General features: G+C 43.3%; 1 long non-coding RNA gene across 1 annotated transcript; it reads left to right on the forward strand.

Moving 5' to 3' along the window:
• Nucleotides 1-1354: 1354 nt before the first annotated feature.
• On the forward strand, nt 1355-18980 carry LOC125755085 (uncharacterized). The gene is made up of 4 exons (XR_007410627.1): nt 1355-1477; nt 16896-17011; nt 17545-17659; nt 18165-18980. It is a non-coding gene; the product is annotated as an uncharacterized LOC125755085 (long non-coding RNA).
• Nucleotides 18981-19716: the final 736 nt, after the last annotated feature.

Genomic DNA, 19716 nt, shown 5'->3' on the forward strand with positions numbered 1-19716 from the left:
TCAGGTAAACAAGTTGGACTAACGTTTTTCTGCCTTAACCTAACCTGACCTTTGTTATATATCCTGAAAATCCCTGTGCTTTTTTTTAAAATTATTATATATTTTATTTATTTATTTATTCACGAGAGACACACAGAGAGAGGCAGAGACATAGGCAGAGAGAGAAGCAGGCTCCCTGTGGGGAGCCCAATGCAGAACTCGATCCCAGGACCCTGAGATATTAACCCGAGCGAAAGGCAGATGCTCAACCACTGAGCCACCCGGGTGCCCCTCTGTGCTTCTTTTTAATGCAGTGTTTGCCCCACTGGGAATCACTTGCTTATCATCCATCCTCCTGTTGGACTGGACCAGGTCTCTTCCAGTGCATTGAGCCCCCAGCACAGAGCCTAGTGCAGCCGGGCACCCAGTAAGCATGTGCAGGGGGAGAACCACAGCTATACATAAACTTGCCCCCAGTTAAGAGCTTTGAGCTGAATCATCCTCTTGTGGCTGTGTGGGTTTAAAAATGGAAAAATATTTCTTCTATATGATCAAACAAAATAAGCAAGTTACAGAACGTTCTGTGCAAGAGAGAGGGAGCAAGACAGAGAAAGAGGTAGGGAGGGGTGGCCAGAGAGCCAGAGACATCAGAGGTGGGGGACCCAGGGAGAGACTTAAACCCTGAAATAGTAACATTGGTCATCACAGGGAGGATGATACGTTTTCCTTATTTTGAGTTTGTATTTTCTAAAGACTTTATAATATGCAGGAGTAGGAAACTTTTTTTTAAGATTTTATTTATTTATTAGAGGGAGAGAGCATAAGCAGGGGGAGCGGCCGGCAGAGGGAGAAGCAGACTCCCCGCTAAGCAGGGAGCCCAATTCGGGACTCTATCCCAGGACCCTGGGATCATGACCTGAGCCACCCAGGCGCCCTGGAAGTGTTTTTTGTTAAAATTATTATGGGGTCTCAAATTCTTTGAAACCTGTGTGGTATTACGGTGATTCAGTAAATGTTAATTACCTTATTTACGGAGCCCCCTTCATCAGCTGGGGCCACTTATTTATGTGCCTTCTTTTCTTCTGAGGCCTCTAATTTTTACTTTTAGCCAAAGATCCAGAGTGGAGAGGGTACAGGAAAGCTCACCAAGTTCCTAGCCAGTCTTCCAGTCTTCCAGGCTGGCTTTCCCCAAGCTGGCCAATCTCTTGGGGAAGGCGAGGGAACGATCCCACTGAATGAAGAGGTGATCTCAGGTCAGCATTAAATAGATGTGTTGCTTTCCCCAGAGTTGGCTGAAAAGATCAAGTGACTTCCTCTAGCGAGAAGTTACAATTCGATGATTAACAGAAATTCCTCACAGCTTTACAGGTTTCGGTTCCTATTCCCCCAAGCACTGGCCTCATTACCATCTCTCCTCTCCAGGGAACAGCAGTCAGAGAGCCTAGTCCCCAGGGAAGAGCAGCAGCCTTGCAGTTTATATGGCGAGACTGGTACTCAGGTATTGAGGGGAAGCATAGATGGGGAGGTGGGGGCAGGTGAGATGGGAGAGGGTGAGTGGGGCAGGGGATAAAAGGGAAAAACTTTAGCCTCCATGTCTGAAGGGCTGTCCAGTATTTCTTTTATTGCTTGAAAATTTCTCTCCTCCTACCTTCCTCCCCATGGCCTACCCCCCAATGACAGTAGGATCCTATGGTGATAAATACGTAGGTCCTGGAAATACAGAATCCTGGCATTTTCTGAGATCATACAGAAGAAAATATATAATTCTTTTCATCAGACATGGTGTAGAACATGTGTTTCTCTTTTTGCCTTAGTTTCCAGGCATTTGTGCATTAAATCCTCCAACACTGCTTCAATGCTATGAGTAGGTGATCCTGGATTTTTTGCATACTACTGTTGCTCCTGGTATATAATGACTTATACTTGGTTTTGTATCATAATTCACCTCACAAATGATTATAATCCACCTTAGATGTCCTTTGGGGCTAAAGTGTGGTATACATTCATCTGTGCATTCATTGTTTTTTCCTCCGGGTTGGGTAAAGGGTAAGCTGCTGTGACAAAAGCCTAGCCCCTTTCTTTCTAATACACACCCCCGACATGAGTGCCACAGCCTGGCAGGTAGCAGGGGGCTCTGTCCCAGGAGCTCCTTTGAGAAGCCAGTTTCCCGAGTGGTGTAGACCTGCCATCAAATGCAGTGATGTCACTGGGTGATCAAAAGAGGGCCAGAAGTATACGTGCAGTTCAGCTTGCGGCAAAATGAAAGAGCAGAACTCCAAAGCAAACTGGTTATCTTTTCATCTTCTTTTTAAGTAATTATTTTTTAGAGCAATTTTTTTAAGCTCATAGCAAAATTGAGCTGAGAGTACAGAAGGTCCCCATATGTACACATAGACTTCCCCACTACCAGCATCCCCCCCACCAGAGTGACACATTTATTACAATCCCTGAACCTACATTGACACATCGTTATGATCCAAAGTCCATAATTTACATCACAGTTCACTCTTGCTGTTGCACATTCTATGGGTTTGGGCAAATGTATAATGACATGTATCCCCCATTGTAGTATCAAAATAGTCTCACTGTCCTAAGAGTCCTCTGTGCTTTGCCTATTCATCCCTCCCTCCCCTCTAATCCCTGACAACCACTGATCTTTTTACTGTCTCCATAATTCTGCCTTTTCCAGAGTGCCATAAACTGGGAATCCTACAGTACAGAGCCTTTTCAGATTGGCTTCGTTCACGTAGGAATATGCATGTTAGTTTCTTCATGTCTCCATTGGTTTCCACCTTGCAGATGGCACATCGTGAGACTTCTCAGCCTCTATAATTGTGTGAGCTAATTCCTCATAACAAACCTCTTTATATATATGTTCATATATATTAATATGAATACATATATTCATATATATTAATATATGAAGAATATACAGATAGAATATATTCATATATTAATATTAATTATACATTAATAATTATATTAATATTTTATATTAATTATATATTAATATTAATATATGTATATATTTTATTTGTTCTGTTTCTCTGAAGAACCCTGACTAGAATATCCCAAAATATAAAATCCTTTGTAGAATACTAGAAATATAGTGTTCCCATTTTGAGCTCCTTTTCTGGACTCTAAGTTCTTTGAGAGTAGGAATTGCACCTTTATTTTTTGCTGAATTCATTCAATTACACATTTTTTTTCTTTTTTTTTTTTTTTTTTTTTTAAAGATTTATTTATTTATTCATTCAGAGAGAGCAAAGAGAGAGGCAGAGACAGGCAGAGGGAGAAGCAGGCTCCATGCAGGAAGCCTGATGTGGGACTCGATCCTGGGTCTCCAGGATCACACCCCAGGCTGCAGGCAGCACTAAACCGCTGCGCCACCAGGGCTGCCCCACACATTTTTTTTCAAATAACATATAGCTTATCGATAAGAATAGCAATAAAATTATAGTTCTTGTTTATTTACTGTGTATGCTATGCCAAGCACCAGTAAGCTAGGTAATTTACTTATTTTACATTATTTAATTATCATAGCAAACAGATGAGAAAGGTAGTATTATCCTCATTTTGCAAATTGGGAAAAGACAAGTAATTTGAGTAAAGACACACAGCTAATAAGTGGTAGGTCTAGAATCAGAAAGAAAAATCAGCCTGACTCTAAGTCTTACTCTTTTTTTTTTTTTTTTTTTTTTTTTGCTACTAAAGCCCTCAATATACAAAATGAAACTCTTAAAGGTCATTTACCAAATGAAGGAGCTTGTCTAGATGATCTCAGCCAGTCCATTAAGCATTTGTTATGTTCCTACTATGTACCAGTCGGTGTGCCGGGTGCTGGGAACATAAGGTTGAATGGCATGTTTCCTTTAAGGGAAAGAGGCCAATTTAATAGACATTAGCTTTACTAAGGTGAATGCTCTGGGAGAGACATGGGAGCACAGAGGAGCAGCACATCCTGGCAATTTATAGAGGATTGGGTTTCTTTTCTTTTCTTTTCTTTTCTTTTCTTTTCTTTTCTTTTCTTTTCTTTTCTTTTCTTTTCTTTTCTTTTCTTTTCAAGATTGAATTTATATATTCATGAGAGACACAGAAAGAGAGCAGAGACACAGGCAGAGGGAGACGCAGGCTCCTTGTGGGGAGCTTGATGCAAGACTCAATCCCAGGACCCCAGGATCATGCCCTGAGCTGAAGGCAGATGCTCAACCACTGAGCCACCCAGGCCTCCCTCATGGAAGCTTTCTGAAGGAGGTCCAATCTAACCTGGGTCTTTGAGGAAGAGTAGAAGTTCGATGGGTAGAAAATGTGGGCAGGATAATCTACGGATTCAAAGTAGCGTGACAAAGGGCATACAGATGTGAGGTGACATGGAGGGGATGCTCCTTCTCTGTTCCCCGTGGCTTGTGTCCACGTGGAGGAAGCTCCTCCATCAATTCCTGCCCGCTCTCTCCCTTCATTAGTCAGAATGGCTTCTGATTAGTAAATCTGAGAAGAATGATTTGAATGTGCCGGATTAGGCTTTCCTGTCTTCCTAATGGTGATGAATGAGCTCTTTACAGGGAGCTCATGTTTGTCTCCTTCTTAGGTCCACAAAGAGAAAGCTTCTCCCTCCTTGTCTGCAAAGAAAAAGCCACTTTCTCCAGGGTAAACTTTATCTGTAATAAAGGAGGCATACTGGTCTTTCACATGTTGGTCTCCTTGTCATATTACTTAACTGATTCAGAACTCCTACAAGAGAGGTGCTATGTAGTGGGCTTTCTAGAACACACGTAATGGGAATGTAAGGTGTAAAGTGGAAACAAGATGAGTTTCAACAGATTTGGAAGAGCCAGCTCATGGACTGCCTTTGTCATAAAGGCCATAGGTGGGATCCCCCTGACTTTGGTTTTAGGGTGGGGAATAACCCACTGAGAACTGCATTCTGTAGTTTAGTCTCTTTGGCAACAATGCCGAACATGGATGTTGGTGGGATGACAGAAACAAAAGCAAAAGCAGAGAGACCAATCTGTAGGTGACTACAGCTGTGTGTATCCAGGAACTATCAGGGGACAAGGCATAGAAGAGAACCTGATCCATAGATGGCTGGGCGACCACATTGGTGAGATTTAATGATTGGCCACTTGTTCGAATCAATTACAATAGTCTGGGATAAGTCCTGCTTTTCTGACTTCAGTAACTGAGTAGATTATGTCAGTTACCAACAGAGGAAACAGGAAAACATTCTGGTTTGGGGAAAGTGAGCCACAATGCATGTCGTTTGGGCCATGCTGATTTTTATGTTTGGGATCTCCAGGTGAGATGTCCAGCAGCCTGTGGTTGGGGAGGCATCTCAAGTCCAGTGGTGAGGTTCATCAGTCTGGAAGTCTGGAAGATTTAGATGTAGAAGCCATCAGCCTCCCTTCCAGGGAGGGGAGGGAGCCTTAAAATCATGACTGTGTGGGGTAGTGTAGGAAAATAAATAAAACAGTGAGCCAGAAGGAAACCCTTTGGGGAAGGCAAACATTTTAAGAAGCTGGCAGAGGAGCAAGACCCCAGGAAATAGGACAGAAAGGAATGATCAGACGTACAGGAGGAGAATCATGAGAGATGTCAGAGAAGTAGAGAATTTCAGGAAGAACCGAAGTCAAATGCAACAGAAAAGCCCAGTTCGACTAAGGCTGGGGGTGTCCAGTGATAATTTGGAGGTAATGCCCTTGAAGGCAGTTTGAGTTGAGTGATGTGGTCAGAAGCCAGGTGTAGTGGGTTGAGGAGTGGGAAGCGAAGACCCCATTCAGAGGGGCTATTTCAAGATGCTTGGCTGTAAAGCCAAGGGGACGGCAAGAGAGACTTTCTCCTCTAAAGTGAATCTTGATGTAGGGCTGACGGCAGGAAAGTACATTTTTAGAAAGGGATTATGGATAGAGCAAGGCCTCAAAGAGGAAAGGAGATCATGAATGAGCAGCTGACGTGGCGGTAGGGAGGAGGCGTTGGGACTTGAGAAGAGATTGGAGGTTTGTTGAACACCAGGCAGGACGGAAGAGGAGACTCCGAGGAAATGCTCATCTACAGTGGAGTTGGCCTGGTTATAGAGAGAACAGAAGACAGGACTTCCCCATCGGGGTGCAAATGGCAAGAGTGGGGAGCTCAGTGGTGCATTAGTTACTAGCAGTGGCAGCGAGGGCACAAAAGCAATGGAAGCAAGAGATTGTCAGCCCACGGTGGCTTTGTCCAGTCACGCGGCTCTACAGGAATAGCTAATATTTGAGCAGCTCTTTACGTTTCGGGGGAAATGTTTTTGCAGACATATTTCATTCGGTTCTCAAGGCAGCGCCACCAGGCATATGTCCCTATGTTCCTGTTCTGCAGACACAGAGCCGGCCTCACAGAAACAGTCGTTTACTCAAGGTCAGGCAAGTGGCAAAGGCAGGACTTCAAACCGTTATTTCTCGCCTCCCAGCTTCATACACATACAGGTTGATATTTAAAGACATTGGTGATTCAAGTCAGGAATGGAAATGCACACCATGGGTTGGTTTTTTCCTAAGAGTGAGGCTGAGTCCTTTCTTCTCTACTGGTGACCCTCCGGACCGGGCAGCCAAATAGCTCACTGATGTGATATTTATTTTTTTTTTTAGGAATTTATTTATTTATTCATGAGAGACACAGAGAGCAGAGACACAGGCAGAGGGAGAAGCAGGCTCCATGCAGGGAGCCTGATGTGGGACTCGATCCCGGGACTCCAGGATCACGCCCTAGGCTGAAGGCAGACGCTCAACCGCTGAGCCACCCAGGTGTCCCCTGATGTGACATTTACATCGAGGTGCATCTTGGCTTTACCTGGCTAATTGGCCCCCACAGCCCACAGCGGTCCTGCTCTAGCTCACACCTCCCTGCTTCTGTACCTGCTGCTCTTCTGCCTGCAAGATTCTCCCCATGATTGTCCCTTGTCTGATTCCTACATCCTTTGCAGCTCCCCAACCACCTTTCTTTCCACAGACGAAGCCAAAGACACTATTTTGTGCTTTTGTGCTCCTAATAGTACCTGGGGCTCTTCCCTTATTCCATCACATGGAATTTGTGGCCTATGCACCTGTCTCTCTCACTAGACTAAGAGCTCCTTGAGACAAGGAACAGTGTCTTCTGTCTCCTTCCATCTGCATACGAAGTGCCTAGCACAGTAGTTGGTGCAAACCTGCATCAGTCTCCTGTAAAGACGGGAGCTATGACCCTATGGCGTGACTCTCCGTGGAGACCAACTAAGAGGATGCTAGTCCGCAGTCTTAACACAGCCTCGCTGTTCTTTTGCTAAGTCAAAGTATGGCAGGATTATTGAGGGGTGGATAATTAGCAAAGGCTTTCCTTCCTCCCCCCTCCACCTGAGACTTACTTTCCTTTTCACCTTTGAAGTTCTAGTATTTATGTCTCCCCAGAACCCTACTACGTTTCCTCACCTTTACCCCTGCTGCTGGTCTGAACCAGCCTCCTCTCTGGCCTGGATGATTGCAACAGCCTCATCGCTGGTCTCCCCACCTCACCCTCCCCAGGGGATGGCCTGTTCCCCACATAGCTCCAGAATGATCCTGTTAGGGCGCCGGTCAGATGAAGTTGCTCCCCAGCTCAGGGGCCTCAATGCCCGCTATCTCCCACCAGTAAAAGCCAGAATCATTTCCAATCCGTTCAGTGCTCTGCTAGATGCAACCCTTGCAAATGCATCGACTCCACCTTCTGTTCAGCTACATTGGTGTCCGCACTATTTTGTAAGCCACCGGGCAACTCCCACCTCAGGACCTTGCATTAGCCTTCCCTTGCCTAGAATTTTCCTCTTCCAGATTTCATTATCGTTCCCTTCTTTGCTCCCTCATCTCTTTTGACTTGGACATGTCCTTCTCCGTGAGGCGTCACCCCTAGCCCTCCATCAGATATTAGGACTTCTGACTCCTGCCCCTCACTGGCGCCATCTATCTCCTGCTTTATTTTTCTACTTAGCCCTCAACGCTGTCTAGAATATCACATGTTGTACTTACCTTGTTTATTTTCTGCCTCCCCCAGTAGGGCATGACTTGGAACCTTCTGGTTCATTTCTGTATCCCTCCTGGGTGTCTGGCACAGAGTGGGTGCTCAATGAATACTGAGTTGAATGAATGACTTCTGATTCAAGTCTGACCTCTCATGTCGTGGTTAGAAACGGATGGTTCTCAGATTGTTTCGTGTCCATTAATCTGGCTTGTTTAATTAGAGCATATTCTTCTCAGAAGTAGAGAGCTGGTTTACACTCTGTGCCTATTGATTAATGTGGAGTGACAGCCCTCAGAGCTCAGCTGCATCTGTCCTCTGTCCCGTCCACTCATTCTGTGCCTGGCTCGGCTTGTCCCCGCTGGACCACGATGTTTCCTTTGACTCCCTCCACCAGGCCTGTTGCCTTGTCTCAGGAAACCCTCATCACTCCTGGAGAAATTCGGGCTTTCTACAGCTTCTGCTGATTTAATCCGAGCTTTTTAATCAGATAAAAGGAGGTGGGGGTGGGAGTGGAGAATGTACTCAGACCATCATACATCATTTTATAGAAGAGAAAGCCCGACATTTTCATTGGCAAATAAATCCTGGAGCTCTGGGACTGGAAGGGACCTAAGAGGTCAGCTCATCCATCTTTACACCTGTGGACAGCTCTGTATTGAAAAACCATCCCCCAAATGCAACTGTCTGGCCTTTTCTCTGACTATTCTCTAAGGAAGCTACTTCCCTGACCTCCTCTGGTAAGACATTTTAGTATCTTAGTGGGAAATAGAAAAATTATCATGGAAGCACTTACAGAGCAGTACCGTTGAGGGAGTGGAGGACAAATGTACAACCTGGAGCCCTCGGTAGGAGGCTGGGCTCTGAGGCCAAACCAACTTGGCTTTGACTTTTGAATCGGCCACTAATGAACTGGGTGATAAGAGGGATACTTATCAAATCCCAAGGACTTTATACACTTGTGTGTGTGTGTGTGTGTGTGTGTGTGTGTGTGTCTAAATAATAAGTGTGTATGCTCTGCAAATACTTATCTTCTTCCTTTTTTCTACTCCTCTCCCCTCACCCACCCAAATGCATTTCATGTTTAAGAGACCACCCAAGTCTTCAGTATAGAATTTTCAAGTCCGAGAGAACCTCCCAGCTTGGTGGTCCCCCCAAATGTTTGCAAAGGACTATCCCTAAATCATTCCCATTTGAACATAAAGACAGCCAATTTAGAAGACACACAGTGTGCGCTATGGTGACTGTATCTGAATCCCAGCTTTCAATGTATTCACTGTGGGACTTGGGCCATTCGACTTCTTATGTTCTCCACTTTCTCATCTGTAAAATGGGTGTAAAATATCTACCCTATGCAGTTCTTGCAATGATTAAGCGAGGTTATGTATGGAAAGAGTTCAGCATAGTGCTCTGAAACTTAGTATGTGCTTAATACGCGATAATGATGATCATAATATTTAATATATGTCAGGCATTAAGGAGAACTTTACAGGGAGTCTGGGTGGCTCAGTCAGTTAAGTGTTCTACTCTTGGTTTTGGCTCAGGTGTTGATCTCAGGGTTGTGAGATCGATCCCCAAATTGTGCTCCTTGCCCAGGTTAGAGTCTGCTTGAGATTCTCTCTCTCCCTCTGCCCCTCCCACTTCTCACGTGCACTCTCTCCCTCTAAATAAAGAAAATCTTAAAAAACAAAAACAAAGATGAAAGAACTTTACAGATCCTAATTCATTTAATAGTAGATGGTGGAAGAGTTTAGCATTCTCATTATCATTACTGTGATCATGTTTTAAAGACCCACGAAGAAAGGTGGTTGAGTTGTTTCCCCTCAAAGGATCTATTATTTGCTGTCAAATCAGTGAGGTGCTTCTATGTCCATGTGAGAGGTTGATGTTTATTCTTCTAAAGACAAGGGGTGAAAGGGGTTCAAAGAGAAGTGGGTGCAAGGAGCAGTCTGTAGGAGGAGCTGACTCATAACCCTGAGTGTGTGAGCCAGTCCTCACTGTGTAAATGCAGGGCACAGATGTTTATTTTGCCAGCCTGAAACAGGTCAGGCTGCCTTTCCCCAGGGCAATGGTGTCCTGGGTGGGACAGAGGTGACAAGGGGAGCCATGGAACTGTGAGAGCAGTGTCACTCAGTTTCTGTGAGTTGTGAGTACACATCTCTCCAGAAGTACACATGACAGGCCGGGAGGGCTGAGTGATTTCAATCTGCAAAAAAAGCCATAGCAGGTCACCTTCACCTAACCAAATAAGAAGCTTGATTTAAGCCTAACAATGGTGTTAATAGTGTTGTCAAAATGCTCCCAAAAACATTTTCATTTAGCCTGCAGACAGTCTTTTTAATTCCAAAAATAAAAATTATAATGATTATTTTCAAAAACATTAAAGAAGACTGAGCAAGAGAAAATTTTGGAGACTATGACTGTATTAAAATTCATCCCTGCTTCATATTAAAGCCTGTGGCTGCTGAATATCCAGATGATTCCTGACACAGGGAGATCTTAGGTATAATTGTTTTCTACACTAAAAGGTGGAGATGGGCCATTTAAAAATAATAATGCAATTCCAGTTACCAGTTCAGGTTACCGAGCCTGAAATGTCCTTCCATGAATTGTTCTGCTCTACTGAAACTCCCAATTTGCTTTAATAACGTTTCAACTTTTCGATTGTGAAATATGAAGGCTAGCTGCCTTCTGAAAGCATTTCTGAGTGGGTTCCTGAAGTACTCAGGGAGACAACAGGAGGAATAACATCACATTTATGACAAAGTGCCACTCCCACTCACTCCCCAAGCTCCTGACACAGTGACCCTCTTTCATTCAGGTCCTACGGCCACACCCAGAACCTTCGAGCCTAGCCCCTTTGAACCTAGCCCTTGCCTTTTGCATTTCCCTCTTTAGCGTTTCTCCCTCCCCCATTCTCTTGGTTGTTGGCTTCTTATCCATTAAGTTCAGGATTAAATGTCACCCCTTAAGAGACATTTACTGCCTACGCCTCCTATAACTCCAGCTTGCAGCATGCTGGTGTTCCAGGGCACGCATCAGCTTATCTCACTTGTTTGTTTCCTTGTCAGTGGAATCTCCCTACTAGACTCTAAGATCCAAGAGGGCAGATGGACAGGGTCCATGTCTATTTCATTTTTCATTATGGCCTTAGCATCTAGCATACAGGCTGGCATCTAGTGGAAACCCAACAAATATTAGTTAAATGAGAATAAAAGTTCAGTATTTCCTTTTCATTTATCACACACTTATGGAAAATATACTAGAGCACGAGTCCTTTCTCAGCTCTGTTCTTAGATCTATGTAGAAAATTCATGCAACTTATTTAGCTGAAGATGGGTGGCATTTGATCCTGGGTTATTCAAGACCCAGAAAAAGATTGTCAAAATGTATTACTCAAGGACGTCAGTCTTAGCAAATAAAATAAAATAAAATAAAGCCATATATATATGGTTTCCTCAGGCAAGGCAACAGAAGCAAAAATAAATAAATCAGGACTGCGTCAAACTAAAAAGATTTTGCACAGCAAAGGAAACCATCAACAAAAACAGAAAGGCAACCTACTGAATGGGAGATGGTATTTTCAAACAATATATCCAAAATGTAAGGAACTTATACAACTTAACAACAAAAAAACCCCAAACAAACTAATTAAAAAATGGGTAAAGGATCTGAATAGATTTTTTCCAAAGACATACAAATGGCCAACAGGCACATGAAAAGATGTTTCAACGTCACTATGAAAAGATGTTTCAACGTCACTCATAACCAGGGAAGCTCAAATCAAAACCACAATGAGATACCACCTACATCTGTCAGAATGGCTAGTATCAAAAAAGGCAAGGAACAAGTGTTAGTGAGGATACGAAAAAAAGGGGAACCTTCACGCATTGTTGATGGGAATGTACATTGGTGTATACACTGTGGAAAACAGTAGGGAGGTCCCTCAAAAAATTAAAACTACCATACAATCCAGTAATTCCACTTTGGGTATTTGTTCAAAGAAAACAAAAACAGTAATTTTTTTTAAAAAAATTATTTTTTTATTCATGAGAGACACAGAGAGAGAGGTAGAGACACAGGCAGAGGAAGAAGCAGGCTCCATGCAGGGGGCCTGATGTGGAACTTGATCCTGGAACTCCAGAATCACGCCCTGGGCCGAAGGCAGGTGCTAAACCGCTGAGGCACGCAGGGATCCCCGACTAATTTGAAAAGATATATGCACTCCTATGTTCATGGCAGTATTATTTACAAGAACCAAGATATGGAAGCAACCTAACTGTCCATTGATGGATGAATAGATAAAGAAAATGGAATGTTAATCAGCCATTAAAAAAGGGAACCTTGCCATTTGTGACAAGGGTGGACCTACAGGGTATTATGCTAAGTGAAGTAAGTCAGACCAGAGAAAGACAGATACTGCATGATTTCATTTATATGCAGAATCTGAAAAACAAACAGAACAGAAGTGCACTCATAGATACAGAGAACAAACTAGTGGTTGTCAGAGGAGGGGGGTGGGTAGAGGGATGGCTAAAATGGGTAAAGGGGGTTAAGAGGTAAAAAATTTCTAATTATATAATGAGTAAGTCACAGGGTTGTAATGTACAGCATAAGGAATATAGTCACTAATAGGTAATAACTTTGTATGGTGATAGATTGTAACTAGACCTATCATGTTGGTCATTATGTAATGTATAAAAATATCAAATCACTGTGTTGTACACCTAAAACTAATATAATATTGCGTGTCAATTATAATTCAATAAAAAGGCTATTACTCCACTACATACAGTTTGATTTAAGGCTCATCTCCATTTGAGTAGTTGAGGACAGAGCTTTCTTACTATTTAAAAGATAAATGCCTTCACCTTGGACCATTTGTATCTATAAAGCCAGTATCTTATACAACATGGGGACAAAAAATCATGGTCTCTTTCCTTATAAAACTGTGAAAGATAAAGAAAAAATCTCAGACTCTTAATAACAGCTGGATTATGAATCCACTGTGTGCCAGGTACTGGGATAATGCTACAGAGTCCTTGGCATAGTAATTCTCATTTTACTAATGATGAAAATGAGGCCAATAGAAATTACATAACTTTACCCAGTCTCCAGTCACAGCAAGTGGCAAGGGACAAGATCCAAAGCCAGGTCTGTCCAATGCAAAAACTCATATACTTAGCCCTATAACAAATAAACAGTCCAGCTGTGAACAGCGTTGTCTGAGCCTGCACTCCGCAGGGCCAGCAATGAGCATCCTAGGACACAAGTTAAAGATAAAGAGAGCTGTCTAGGTTGTTACCTTTCCTTGGAATATGTCACCACAACACATACAAAACCACCTGAAAAATGCACCGGGCAAAGGCAAGCCTGACACTTCTGAGTCATTAAATGCAGAAGGACAAGAGAATGAATTAACAGGAGTACGTAGGCTGATTGGAAAGCCTTTTGAAAGGTGAATACGGTTCACTAGATTTTAGAGAGAGGGGAAGGGGGGATGGAGGGAGAAAGTAGAGGAGTATGGCTTCCACAGTGGTCGCTCCTGGCCCCTTCAACACCATTGGCTGGATGGCTTTTGGGTTGTGGCCTGAAATAGAACTAGGAAGGATCAGAAGGATGCTCAGGATAGCACGTGTCCAAGTATAGACGACATTAGCTGTGAGATTCTTGAGGAACCAGGGCAGTGACCTTCAGGAGATGAGACAATCTTCTTTCCTCTTTGCTGTTGTGAGTAACTTGCTCCACTGTGACAAAGGGATGCGGGGCTGACGTCAGTAGTTGCTGGGACTTTTGCTGTAGGACCCATGTGAATATGACTTCCAAGACTGTGCCACCAAAGCTGAAGTCATTAGAGTTTATATTTAGAATGAGGTGAAGGAGCTTCTGTGCCCTTGTATAACTGTGGGTTGCAAGTTATTCTTCTGAGCTTGCTACAGAGGACAATGAAAATGAGGGACTTTCTTTTTTGCAGAGAAGATTCCCGAAAAGCTAAGATCTGAAGGGGTATCATAATGATGACTTGGGGGAATGTTCCTGTCTATATCGCTGGGTTGGAAATAGAGAAAACTGTACATTGAGTGCTAACAAAGGGAACTTTGGTTCCTGCTGCCAAGGAGTCTTCCTAACAGGAAGACTTCACAGGTCCTTCTAGAGGACAAGTGCTTCCTCCTCTCGAAAGTGACGAAAGTGACGCCACAGAAAAAATCTCGGCTTCAGCTAGGAGGGTTAACTCTTTCTGGTTTGGAACATTGGATTTCTGTATATTAAGACAAGGAAACAACAAATTTGTGCAGCCTCCCTGTGCCCTCCCCCAGAGTGGGCTCCAGGTGAATAAAAGTATGATTCATTTATTCCGTCGAATTTCTTCAAACTCTATTAACTCTATTTGTGTATATTTTTATTGGACCATGCTGTGATATTTAGTATGCACTTAAGCTGGATATCAAGAAAGTGCTCGCTTATTGCCAGCATTGAATACAAGTATCTAATCAAGTTCAGGTTACTGTGCTAATTATCATCCTGTTCTATAAAGTTTAATAGAATGCTACTGCAATTAGTGATTATGTATTCATTCAACTGCTCAGAGGGAAAAAAAACCATGAAATCTGCATGTGTAAGGTGAACTGTTTTAATTCATCTAACCATTAGATTCGATCATAAAATGTTTAAGATACACAATTTTAGTTTGAATTGATATTTTAGTGAGCCCACCACCAACCATCAATTTTCATCAGTCTCTTACCTTCATACTCTGTCTGGACCATGTGCATTACATTTATCTAAATTTGTTTTTAAAAATACAACATCTTAAGAATTTTCTCTCTGTCAAGTCATGAATGCTTTTTAGAGACTTTTTCTTCAACAAGGATTTCAAAGCTTCGTAATGGGTATGCTGAAAAAGGTGCCCCTTATTTCTGTGTCACAGAGAAAATGAGAGCCAGCAGACGGGAACACTCTCAAGCACTTGCCACTAATCCCACACATGTCCCAGCACCCACACCCATTCTCTCCTCCTTCCCTCCTGTGACAACAGAAACACGTTCCTTCTTCTGTCCAAAGCGACTGCTCCACTTGTATTCTGAATCTCAGCCTCTCCTGCCTCCAGTGACCTCCGCCCGGACTTGCTTTAACTCCCTCCACACAATCTGTCACTTCCTTTGGTACTAAAATATCCTCCAAAATTCTCGTCTTTATAAAACAACCCCCACCTTGACCCAGTGCCCAACCACCCACCACTGGCTTCATCTTTGCCCCACATTCGCTGCTGGACTCCTTGAAAAGCCATCTGTCTCCATGTCCTCACCAACCAGTCACTGCACACCCCACTGCAGGTGGCCTGTGCCCCTTCCACCCTACTGAGCTGGCTTTTACCAAGCCCCCCCTGTGTTAACGTACTAGATGCACCTCAACCCTGAGTTTGCTTGGCTACTTGGCCCCATTTGTTATCGCTGCCAGTCCTTCCATTCTCAAGCAGGCTCTTACCTCAGTTCCTGCAAAGCCACCTCATTGCGTGGTCTCCTTCCACGTTTATGAATTCCCCTCCTTTCCCTGACCTCCCCATGTTATTTAGGTTTCTGTCCTTGGCTCTTTTTACACTCAACACATATTCCCTGGGCCACCTGTCTCCAGGCTCTTATTAACATCTATATGCTGCTAACTTCCGAATCTATATCCCCCTGCCACCCATCCATCACACAGCAGCCCGCATGATATTGCTCACACGCTGATCTTAATCTGCCACTTCATCAAACAAACACCCCTTCAGTGTCTTCCCATCACTCTTTGGATAAAACAAAACCTCCCTACCTTGCACACTCCAGCCTCAGTCTCTTCCCAGGCCCCTCCCAGAATTCCATATTCCCACTGTGCTAGACTTCCTTCCTTCCTGGTCTTAAATGGCCCAGGCTCCTCCATCTCTCAACTTCCTCCAACCAGTTCTTTCCATCTGGAACCTTCTGCTGGCCCGCCCATCTGTCATCTTCTGATCTGTGGTTAATGTTGGATCCTTTTGAGGAGACCTTTCCTCCTCATCAGGCTAAGTTGGGTCCCGCTGCCTTGTGACCCCACTACATTTCTGCATATTTCCTATGAAAATATTTGCTATACTTTAGCGATAGTCCTGTTTAATTACTTGCTGGTCTATCCCACCTCCTAGCCCGATGCCCAATATACACTAGATTCTCATAACCGCTAGTTGAACAAACAAATTTCCCTAAAAGGATAGTTATAAGTAACATTACCTGAACATTCATATCTGAGAATTTTTCCTTCTGGAAGGCAGTCCTTGTGCATTCCTCCATTAACTAATCCACCGCTAACTCCAAACCAACCTGTTTATCCAAAAACAACTAGGCTCTTTTATAAAATTGTGGAGGAAAAGCCTGCAACACAAAACAGTAGCTGTGTTCCTCTCCTGTTGTAGAAAACTAGCGTGAGTTTAATTGAAAAGGTGTCTAAACTCTGATTTAAAGAACTCATGGCTTTTATTTCCTTTCGACTGGCCGGCTAATTTGTACATAGTCTGCAACCTGCTTTGAGTAGTATGATTAATGGCTGATCATGAAAATACTGTCCTATAAACATTTTAAAATGACTGTACCCCTGACTTTATTAATCCTTAGACCTAGGTTTTTCCAAAGGAGGGGGAAACACTGTGATTTCTAATGGAAAAATAGGATTAACTCTGCAGAGACAAGAGCTTCATCGGAAAAAAAATTCAGGAGATACTAGTTTCACGTAATTGAAAAAAAAAAAAAAACCTTTTCATACACCTCCTTCTGGGGGAGATGCATGTAATTGGAATAAGTGTCTCCCCGGGGCCAGTGGGGGACGTTCATTTGTCTACATCTTGCCTTACTGATTCTTAGTCCTGCCATTTTGTAAATATATTTGCCTGATGTTTTCTCTCTATGTATCAGGACCCAAAATACTGGGAAATAACCTAAGACAAACACGATGCTGTGTGAGACCCCGCAGATGACATTTACTAAACCATCAGAATGTGGAGAATCACTCTGATACCCTGCAGTACCAGGTATGCTTTGCTGCCCCATGGCGAAGGCATGTGGGCACATGCTGGATTTTTATTTGGGGGATGTTTGTTTGTGTATCTTGTTATTGAGCCTAAAATAAATGGCCAAGAATGGGATGATGGAGATTTAAACTCAGTCGAAAGGAACATAGCAGGGAAGATGCATCACTGTCAGGTTGGTTCATTGGTGAGATTTTCTAAAGACAAGGGAGGGAGCAGATGACCTTTCCAGAGCCCTCTGGTCTGCAGATTTTATGATTCCGTGCACGTCCTCTGTCTAGACATGGAGTGTGGATGCTCTTGCTTTTATTGCTGTAGCATGGGGAAAAAGCATAACCGCTCCACCTACAGTCTGATCCTGGAAACTACTCAGCCTCAGCCAGGAAAAACAAAACAAAATAGGGGAGAAGACGTGTATTACCCACTGGAAAGAATGTAATTGCAGTCTATAGTAGAGAATATTCCCTCCAAATTACATGCATTTTTACATCAGCCTTTCAAAATGATTGTGATTTTAATACCTGTGTTTTGCACAGTTACAGTATTCACTTGTATATTTGACATCTAATATGTAAGACCATTGCACGAGGAAAGGAAAAGATGGGAAATTTGGCTCTTCCTTTGGCAAGGGAGAAACAAAGACCTGGAGAGGTAAGTTAGGCCCACGTGTCCGACTACCCACAAGCGAGGTGTGCAGATTTCTACACTTTTGAGACTGAGCCAACATTGTAGAGCTGTCATCAAACATTAGACCTCAAGTCCTTTCTCCTTCCACTCACAGGTCCTGCTACTCCTTCCTCTGTATTTCAGGCAACCTGAACGCACCTTGTCCCACTTCTGGCCTCTTCACCTGCCTTACCTCTGTCTGTAAATTACAAACCTGCTTCCAGTTTCATAACTTTCCAGATCTTACAAGGCTCAGGTCACAGCAGCCTCATTATTCTTTCTCAACCACACCAAAGACCTGCCCTGCATGCTCCCCACTCAGGTGCCCACATGGCTTGTTCTTCTTTTCCCTTTGGGTCTTAGCTCAAATGTGACCCCCCTCACACAGGGCTTTCTCAACTACCTTGTCTGAAACAGCACCCTGGGAGTTCTTCATTCATTTTTTTCAACATCAATGAAATGTATTCTTGAACTTTTATTTATTCCGAAGGGTAATACACAAAGCACAAAGCCTTCCTCAACCTGCTGGGGGTCTGTCTCTTGCGCCAGACTCACAGACAGGGAGTCTTCCTTGTTTGACACCACCTAGTGGCTTCGGGTCTGAATTACTGAACAAAAGGAGGAAGACTCATGAAATGGGCAAAAGACATGAAGAGAAATCTCACAGAGGAAGACATAGACATGGCCAACATGCATATGAGAAAATGCTCTGCATCACTTGCCATCAGGGAAATACAAATCAAAACCACAATGAGATACCACCTCACACCAGTGAGAATGGGGAAAATTAACAAGGCAGGAAACAACAAATGTTGGAGAGGATGCGGAGAAAAGGGAACCCTCTTACACTGTTGGTGGGAATGTGAACTGGTGCAGCCACTCTGGAAAACTGTGTGGAGTTTCCTCAAACAGTTAAAAATAGACCTGCCCTACGACCCAGCAATTGCACTGTTGGGGATTTACCCCAAAGATACAGATGCAGTGAAACGCCGGGACACCTGCACCCCGATGTTTATAGCAGCAATGGCCACGATAGCTAAACTGTGGAAGGAGCCTCGGTGTCCAACGAAAAATGAATGGATAAAGAAGATGTGGTTTATGTATACAATGGAATATTACTCAGCCATTAGAAATGACAAATACCCACCATTTGCTTCAACGTGGATGGAACTGGAGGGTATTATGCTGAGTGAAGTAAGTCAGTCGGAGAAGGACGAACATTATATGTTCTCATTCATTTGGGGAATATAAATAATAGTGAAAGGGAAAAGAAGGGAAGGGGGAAGAAATGTGTGGGAAATATCAGAAAGGGAGACAGAACGTAAAGACTGCTAACTCTGGGAAACGAACTAGGGGTGGTAGAAGGGGAGGAGGGCGGGGGGTGGGAGTGAATGGGTGACGGGCACTGGGGGTTATTCTGTATGTTAGTAAATTGAACACCAATAAAAAATAAATTAAAAAAAAAGAAAAAAGAAAAAAAAAGGAGGAAGACAGGAAGAGGAAGAGAGGAAAGAAACACTTCTCTAGCACTTGGAGTGCTCATTCTTCGTCCTAACTAAATTCTAAGATTGAGCCTAACATAAGCCTTTCTCTATCAGTAGGCATCGAATTTCTAATGACCATTTAAGTAGCTGGAAGCTTGGCACCCCTAAGAGAGCGGGAACTTCCCATGCCAGCTCTTATTCCGGAAGTCTGATAAACAAATTCCTTAATTTCCTCAGGATGGTACTTGGAACAATAGGATTTTGCAAGGATTACCCATAATGACCCAGTAAGTAATTAGATGCTCATCAAGGGCCTACTTTTTTTTTTTTTTTTTTTTTTATAACTCCAGCACTACAAAAAAAAAAAAAAAAAGAATTTACATTTGGAGCTGCCCTACATGCTATCATTAGCATAGTTGCTTTAGAGGGAATTCGAACACCTGCTTTAGTGACGGTTTGTCTTTCTCTTAACCTTCTCACCAGATATACCACGCTGCCTACGAACTCACAATGTAACATTGAGTAATTCAGGTCATCTCTTTGGATTTGTTTCTTCCT

The sequence above is a fragment of the Canis lupus genome, chromosome 5 (assembly GCF_003254725.2).
Source record: "Canis lupus dingo isolate Sandy chromosome 5, ASM325472v2, whole genome shotgun sequence".
Classification (NCBI taxonomy): domain Eukaryota; kingdom Metazoa; phylum Chordata; class Mammalia; order Carnivora; family Canidae; genus Canis; species Canis lupus.